The sequence below is a fragment of the Mustela putorius genome, unplaced genomic scaffold, assembly GCF_011764305.1.
Source record: "Mustela putorius furo isolate JIRA1106 unplaced genomic scaffold, ASM1176430v1.1 tig00003862_pilon_pilon_pilon, whole genome shotgun sequence".
NCBI classification, from domain to species: Eukaryota; Metazoa; Chordata; class Mammalia; order Carnivora; family Mustelidae; genus Mustela; species Mustela putorius.
The window spans coordinates 1869805-1878949 of NW_025422014.1; the positions used below are offsets into that span (position 1 = coordinate 1869805).

Below are 9145 nucleotides of genomic sequence, written 5' to 3' on the forward strand. Positions count from 1 at the left end.
TGCTTGGATGATCTGTCCATTTCAGTGAGGGGAGTGTTAAAGTCCCCTACTATTATTGTATTATTGTTTCTGTGCTTCTTTGATTTTGTTATTAATTGGTTTATATAGTTGGCTGCTCCCACGTTGGGGGCATAAATATTTAAAATTGTTAGATCTTCTTGAGGGACAGACCCTTTGAGTATAATATAGTGTCCTTCCTCATCTCTTATTATAGTCCTTGGCTTAAAATCTAATTGATCTGATATAAGGATTGCCACTCCTGCTTTCCTCTGATGTCCATTAGCATGGTAAATTCTTTTCCACCCCCTCACTTTAAATCTGGAGGTGTCTTCGGGCTTAAAATGAGTTTCTTGGAGGCAACATATAGATGTGTTTTGGTTTTTTATCCATTCTGATACCCTGTGTCTTTTGATTGGGGCATTTAGCCAATTAACATTCAGGGTAACTACTGAGAGATATGAATTTAGTGCCACTGTATTGCCTGTAAGGTGACTGTTACTGTATATGGTCTCTGTTCCTTTCTGATCTACCCCTTGTAGGCTCTCTCTTTGCATAGAGTACCCTTTTCAATATTTCCTGTAGAGATGGTTTGGTGTTTGCAAATTCTTTCAGTTTTTGTTTGTCCTGGAAGCTTTTAATCTCTCCTTCTATTTTCAATGATAGCCTAGCTGGATATAGTATTCTTGGCTGCATGTTTTTCTTGTTTAGTGCTCTGAAAATATCATGCCAGCTCTTTCTGGCCTGCCAGGTCTCTGTGGATAAGTCAGCTGCCAATCTAATATTTTTACCATTGTATGTTACAGACTTCTTTTCCCGGGCTGCTTTCAGGATTTTCTCTTTGTTACTGAGACTTGTAAATTTTACTATTAGGTGACAAGGTGTGGGCCTATTCTTATTGATTTTGAGGGGCATTCTCTGAACCTCCTGAATTTTGATGCTCGTTCTCTTTGCCATATTGGGGAAATTCTCCCCAATAATTCTCTCCAGTATACCTTCTGCTCCCCTCTCTCTTTCTTCTTCTGGAATCCCAATTATTCTAATGTTGTTTCGTCTTATGGTGTCATTTATCTCTCGAATTCTCCCCTCATGGTCCAGTAGCTGTTTGTCCCTCTTTTGCTCAGCTTCTTTTTTCTCTGTCATTTGGTCTTCTATATCGCTAATTCTTTATTCTGCCTCATTTATCCTAGCAATGAGAGCCTCCATTTTTTATTGCACCTCATTAATAGCTTTTTTTATTTCAACTTGGTTAGATTTTAGTCTTTTATTTCTCCAGAAAGGGCTTTTATATCTCCTGAGAGGATTTCTCTAATATCTTCCATGCCTTTTTCGAGCCCGGCTAGAACCTTGAGAATTGTCATTCTGAACTCTAGATCTGACATAATACCAATGTCTGTATTGATTAGGTCCCCAGCCTTCAGTACTGCCTATTGTTCTTTTTTTGTGTGTGTGGTGAATTTTTCCGCCTTGTCATTTTGTCCAGATAAGAGTATATGAAGGAGCAAGTAAAATACTAAAAGGGTGGCAACAGCCCCAGGAAAATATGCTTTAACCAAATCAGAAGAGATCCCAAATCGTGAGGGGGGAGAAAGGGGATAAAAAGAGGTTCAAAAAGAAAGAAAGAGAAAAAAGAAAAGAAAAGAATTTAAAAAAGAAAATGAATAAAGAAAAATATAAAAAAGAAAAAATATATATTAGATAAACTAGTTAAAAAACATTAAAAAAGAAAAGTGTAAAGGTTAAAAAAATTTTAGCAGAAGAAGAGAAAAAAAATGAAAAAGAAAAAGATTAAATTAACTGCAAGACTGAAAAATCACAGGGAGAAAGCCATGAGTTCCGTGCTTTGCTTTCTCCTCCTCTGGAATTCTGCTGCTCTCCTTGGTATTGAAACCGCACTCCTTGGTAGGTGAACTTGGTCCTGGCTGGATTTCTTGTTGATCTTTTGGGGGAGGGGCCTGGTGTAGTGATTCTCAAGTGTCTTTACCCCAGGCGGAATTGCACCGCCCTTACCAGGGGCCGGGCTGAGTAATCCGCTCAGGTTTGCTTTCAGGAGCTTTTGTTCCCTGAGCGCTTTCCATAGAGTTCTAGAGGACAGGAATACAAATGGCGGCCTCCTGGTCTCTGGCCCAGAGGAGCCAATAGCCCGGGGCCCCACTCCTCAGTGCGCCCTCAGAGAACAGTGCCCAGTAACTCCCGTCTGCCTGACCTCTGGCCGCACTCCGAGCTCACCGAGCCTGCGACCGGTTCAAGGTAACCCCGAGCTGTGATCCTACTGTCGGCTCTGTCTCTGTAGCCCGCTTTCCCGTTCCAATACCCGCAAGCTCTGCGACACTCAGACACCCCCAATCCTTCTGTGACCCTGCGGGACCTGAGGCCACGCTGACCCCACGTGGGCTTCGCCCTGGTTTAGCCTCTGGAGCGATGACCCTCAGCAGAACAGACTATTAAAAGTCCTGATTTTGTGCTCCATTGCTCTGACGCTTGCCGGGAGCTGGCCCCTCTCCCCGGGGTCTATCTTCCCGTCGCTTTGGATTCACTTCTCCGCCAGTCCTACCTTTCAGAAAGTGGTTGTTTTTCTGTTTCCAGAATTGCTGTTCTTCTCTTTGATCTGCCAATGGATTTGCAGGTGTTTGCAATCTCTAGATAAGCTATCTAGCTGATCTCCTGCTAGCTGACGTAGTCTCAGCCTGCTACATCTCTGCCATCCTGACTCCTCCCCCTCAATGTAATTTTTTTAAATGTGGAAAACTTTAAAAGATTTTTTCTTTTTTAAGGATTTATTTATTGTTGCAGTCAGCGCAACAAATCAACCAGGAATGTGAGGGTAAGAGGATGAAGAAAAGAACTCGAGAAACAGAGAGATGGGGGCAGGAGAGCACTGAGGAGGATGTCCAACAGTGCTAAGTTTATTCAAAGCATTAAGGCCATATATATAGTGATAATAGGAGAAGCAACACACCTGTGTCTAGTTAAACAACCATGAGTTCCCATAATAAGTTTCACATTTAACTATTAGCAGACCTTGTGACGCCAAATGGCTGATGCCAGTACAATTGTTCTGTATTGATACAGCAAGCCTGAAAGTAATTTATGGGCTGTACTAGGGCAGCAAGGACCAGCAACGAACTTTTGACCCCAACCGAATTGCTCTCATTTGTTTAGCAAGCGTGTAGGAAGTCACATAGGCGAGCGCACAACACATAGCACAGACCCTTTCTCAGTGCTACTCAACTTTTCCCGTCCTAAACCTTTTGTTAGGCTATTCAGACTTTAAAGGAAGCACGAGTCAGGGCCTGGTTTGGTCCTCATCTCAAGCCTTATTTCGGCCTCCCACAATTTATTCATTTTAGAGAGAGTGTGTGTGCACATGAATTTGAGGAAGGCAGAGGGAAAGAATTTCAAGCAGACTCTCACTGAGCATGGCACTCATGCAGTACTCAGTACCACAATCCCAAGATCATGAACTGAGCTGAAATCAAGCTCAACCAACTGAGTCACCCACATGCCCCTAAAAAGACATTTTTCTCAAGAGGACTTACAGGTGGCCAACACACATGAAAAGATGCTCAGCATCACTAACCATCAGAGAAATGCAAATAAAAACCACAGTGGGATATCACCTCACACCTTTCAGAGTGGATAAAATCAAAACTACAAGAAATAACAAATGTTGGTGAGGATGTGGAGAAAAGGGAACCCTCATAAACTATTGGTGGCAATGTAAACTGGTGTAGCTCCTATGGAAAATAGTATGGAGGTTCCTCAAAAAATTAAAAATAGAATAACTGTATGATCCAGTAATTCCACTACTGGGAATTTACCCAAAGAAGAAAAAAAAACACTTACTCAGAAAGATGAATGCACACCTAATGTTTACTGCAAAAATATTTATAATAGCCATGATACAGAAGAAATCCAAGTGTCCATCCATAAATTAATGGATGAAGAATACTGTACAATGTAATGATTCAACAATTATATGCATTACACAGTGCTAATCAAGAAAAGTGTCCTCTTAAGCCACATTACTTACTTCATTTATCGCCCCACACAACTCCCCTCTGGTAACCACCTGTTTGTTCTCTACAGTAAAGGGTCTGTTTCTTGACTTTACTCTTTTTTTTCCTTTGTTCATTTGTTTTGCTTTCATTCTTTATTGTAGATGACTGATATTCCATTGAAAATACACATGATATCTTCCTTATCCATTCATCTATTGAAGATATGGGCTGCTTCCACAATTTTGCTATTGTAAAAAATGCTGCACTAAATATAGGGGAGCATGTATACTTTCAAATTCATGTTTTGTATTCTTTGGATAAATACCCAGTAGTGCAATTACTGGATCATATGGTAATTCTATTTTTAAATTTTTGAGGAACCTTCATACTATTTTACATAGTAGCTATGCCAGTTTGGATTCCCACCAAGTACACAAGTGTTCCTTTTTCTCTACATCCTCACCAACAGTTGTTGTTTCTTGTGTTGTTGATTTTAACAATTCTGATATGTGTGAGACAATATCTCATTGTAGTTTTTATTTAAATTTCCCTCATGATAAGTGATGTTGAGCATGTTTTCATGTGTCTATTCACCATCTACATGCCTTTTTGGAGAAATGTCTGTTCATATCTTCTGCCTATTTTTAATTTGATTATGTGTGTTGAGTTGTATACATTCTTTATATACTTTGGATATTAACTCCTTATTGGATATGTCATTTGAAAATAATTTCTCCAATTCAGTAGATTGTTTTTTTAGTTTTATTGTTTATTTTGCTCTCTCAAAACTTTATTTTGATGTATCCTGGATAGCTTATTTTTGCTTTTGCTTCCCTTGCCTCCAGGAAACATATCTAAAAAATTATTGCTAAAACCGATGTCACAGAAATTACCTCCTGTGCTCTCTACTAGAATTCTTATGGTTTCAGGTCTTATATTTTATACAATGAAATATTAATCAACCATAACAAAGAATGAAATCTTGTCATTTGCAACAACTTGGATGGATTTAGATGGTATAATGCTAAGTGAAATAAGTCAGTCAAAGAAAGACAAATACCATATGATGTCACTCATTTGTGGAATTTAGGAAACAAAGCAAATAGAAGAGACAAAAAATACTTACATATAGAAAACTATTCGTGGTTGGCAGAAAGGAGTCGGGTGGAAAGAGGAGTGAAATAGGGGGATGAGACTAAGAGTACACTTATGGTAATGAGCACAAGTAATATATAGAACTCTTGAGTTATTACATAACACACCAAAACTAATATAACATTGTGTGTTGATTATACATGAATTAAAAATTAAAATTTAAAAAATTATTTTAATTTAAATAATTGCAAAATGTTTCTGAGATGCAAAATTCAAGACTTTTTTTTGATTTACCTAGAACTCTGATACCCCAAATAAATTAGAAGGCAAATTCTAACTCCTCATTCATCTGTTTATTTCTACTCTTTTCTCTGAACTGTATAAATTCCTTCATTTAATCCGTTCCATGAAAACTCTACCAAATCACGAGTACATACTTCTACTCTAAATTACAAAAGCACAATTAACTTTTATCAAACAGATTCACATAAAACACTTCCTCAATTGACATTTAAATTTGTATCCCCAAGCACCTGATCTTTATTGCTTTTCTTATGAAGCTAGTTTCTCCACTTAAGAAATGTCACTATCACTATATTTGAAATATAACACAACTAAATTATCCAATAGAAAACTGTCCTTTTGGCAAAGAAAGTTGTATTATTAAATATATAAAGTAGAAAAATAAACGTTTTCTATTGCCAGTGTCATTGCATTATAGGTAGACAAAAATAACCATTTTAATTATTCCTGAATACTCATAGTACTTTTATTTTGGCGTGATGGATTTTTTTTCTGGTCCTACCTTGAAAGATTAGTGGTCTCTTACAACCACAGACAACATTAAAATTAAAGATTAGGGGGAACAGATAAGATGGCAGAGGAATAGGAGGACACTGAGCTTATTTCACCCCTGGAAGACAGCTAGATAATTATCAGATTGTTCTGAACATCCAAGAAGTCAATCAGAGATTTGAGATAACAGAAACTGCAAGTCTATAAGTAGAAAAGCAACCACCTTATGGAAGATAGGAGGTGCACTTGGGAGAGACACAGCTGTGGATATGGTGGTTGGGAGGAAGCCTGTTTATGGAGACTACTGCAAAGTATTAGAAGTGGTGGAGAGCAAAATCTGAACTTTTCAGTTCACTGCTGTGGGGGATGTGCTTGGCAGAAAGATGTTCAGGTGGCAAAAAGGGACAGAATCCCAGTAGTAAAACCATGAGCTGAGGATCCCTGGGTCACAGAAGAACAGGTGGGGCCAAAGGGCTGCACTATTCCCACACATAGGAGCTGGGAATACAGCAGAGAGCAGTTGGTCTTGGTGCTGCCTTTCCATTATGAACTGCAAACTGACTGGTAGTCATTAGACCACTTTCTTGGAATGGGCCTGCAAACAAGGCAAAATTATCCTGGAGAGGAACAGTGCTGGACCCCACCACAGGCATCCCTGAGATTTACAGTTTTGAAACTAGGTCACATGTCTGAGATTAAAAGGCTCAGCCATGGGCAGGGTTAAGATGGAAACCGGGGACACAATATGGTGATTGGTTTCTTTTCTGTGAGGCCTCACTGAAGAGTAGAGGGTGTGAGCATTCACCTTCCAGGCTAGTGAGCTCAGCACGACCATTTTTATCCCATCCATCAGTGCTGAAAGCCCTCAGGAAACAAAACAGTGCCACCTAGTGAAGGCCAAGCTGCATAAACCCCATTCACCTGCTCAGTGGAGAATTTTCCACTGAAGCAAGTCAGCCTGAAAATCGGCTCAGCAGGCTCCTCCCCCAGAAGACCAGCACAAACAACTAGCTCACTCCGAGTTTTTTTATCATAGGGTCATGCAAAGCTTCAGCTCTAGGCGAAATAGGCTCAAGCTTCCTTTTAAGTTTTGTGTATTTATTTTATTATTATTCGTTTATTTACTTCATTATTATTCATTCATTTATTTTCTTATATCTTCTAATTCCTTTTTTAATTTTTCATTATTAATGTTAAAATTTATATATAAATTTTCATATTTTTTCTCTACATACATTTTACTATATTTCATTTTATTTTTATTTTTTTTGAATCTATACTCTTAGCAAGCACACAAAAACACACTCAATCAAATTTGTTTTTTCTTGTTTTGTGCTTCTGTTTTCCTCGGTTTTTTGTTTGTTTGTTTTTCTTCATTTTCTTTGCTTTTTGCTTTGTTTTTTGCTTGTTCATTTTTTGGTGGGCTTTTTTTTTTCTCTTTCTTCTTTCCTTTTCTGGACAAAAAGGTAGAGGGTGAATCTCGAGGGTGAATTCCCTCGAGAAACAACACAAGACAGAACTCATGGGCAAGGATTCAATCAATACAGATATACATAAGATGTCTGAACTAGAATTTAAAACAAAGGTTGTAAGGATGCTAGCTGGCTTCAAAAAAAGTATAGAAGACACTAGAAAATCCCTTACTGCAGAGATAAAAGAGCTAAAACCTAGAAGGGTCAAAATTAAAAATGCTATATTGAGGTGTAGTCCCAAGTAGAGGCCATAAAAATAAGGATGCATGAAGCAGAGGAGTGACTCAGTGATGTAGAATTTAAAATTATGTAAAATAATAAAGCTGAAAAGAAGAGAGAAAGAAAGGTAATGGATCATGAAGGTAGACTTAGGGAACACAGAGTCTTATTAAAATGTAATAACATCTTGGGGCACCTGGGTGGCTCAGTGGTTTAGGCCTTTGCCTTCAGCTCAGGTCATGATCTCAGGGTCCTGGAATCGAGCCCTGCATCAGGCTCTCTGCTCAGCGGGGAGCCTGCTTCTCCCTCTCTCTCTACCTGCCTCTGTCTACTTGTGATTTCTCTCTCTCTCTGTCAAATAAATAAATAAAATATTTTTTAAAATGTAATAACATCTTATCCATAGGCGTCCCAGAAGATGAAGAGAGAGGTAAAGGGGCAGAAGACTTATTTGACAATTCATAGCTGAAAATTTCTTGAATTTGGGGAAGGACACAGACATCAAAATCCAAGAAGCACAGAAAACTCCCATTAAATTCAACAAAAGTGGACCATCACCAAGTCATATCATAGTCAAATTCACAAAACCACAGCCAAGGAATTAATCCTGAAAACAGCAAGAGGAAAAAGGTCCTTAAACTACAAGACATGGCAGGTCAGAGAGGATGGAAGGAAATATTCAATGTGCTGAATGGGAAAAATATGCAGCCAATATTCTTTATCCAACAAGGCTATCGTTCAGAATAGAAGGAGACAGTTTCTCAGGCAAACAAAAAGTAAAGGAGTTCATGACCACTAAACTGGACCTGCAAGAAATTTTAAAGGGACACTTTGAAGGCAGAGAAAAAGACCAAAGCAACAAAGACTAGAAAGGATGAGAGAACATCACCAGAAACACCAATTTCACAGGTAACAAAATGACACTAAGTTCGTGTCTTTCAGTAATCATTTTGAACTTAAATGAACTAAATGCTCCAATCAAAATACTTAGGGTTTTATGCATAGAATGCATTAAAAAAACAAGATTAATCTTTATGCTGCTTACAAGAGACTCATTTTAGACCTAAAGATGCCTTCAGATTGAAAGTGCGGTGATGGAGAATTATCTGTCATGCTAAAGGACATCAAAAGAAAGCCAGGGTAGTCATACTTATATCACACAACCTAGATTTTTAAAAAAATGATTGTAACAAGAGATGATGAAGGATGCTATATCATAATTAAGGGGTCTATCAAGATCTAAAAATTATAAATATTTAAAGAAGAGTTAACACCTACTCTTCTCAAACTGTTCCAAAAGAAAAAAGAAAAAGAAAATAGAAATGGAAGGAAGATACTGAAATTCATTCATGAAGTCAGCATTAATTTGATTCCAAAACTAGAAAAGTACTCTACTAAAAAAGAGAATTATTGGCCAATATCCCTGTTGAACGTGGAGGCATAAATTCTCAATAAAATACTAGCAAATCAAATTCAACAGTACATTAAAATAACTATTCACCACAATCAAGTGGGATTTTCCTAGGCTGCAGGGTGGTCCAGTATTTGGAAATCAATCATTGTGAT

The 9145-nt window shown here is 38.1% G+C and overlaps 1 protein-coding gene across 1 annotated transcript in view; it reads left to right on the forward strand.

The window, feature by feature from the left end:
- Positions 1 to 8326, forward strand: part of CYSLTR1 (cysteinyl leukotriene receptor 1) — a 56140-nt gene extending 47814 nt beyond the window's left edge. The window contains exon 3 of the transcript XR_001177034.2: positions 7986 to 8326. The gene's annotated coding sequence lies outside the window, so the exon portion shown is untranslated. The remainder of the gene's footprint in view (positions 1 to 7985) is intronic.
- Positions 8327 to 9145: the final 819 nt, after the last annotated feature.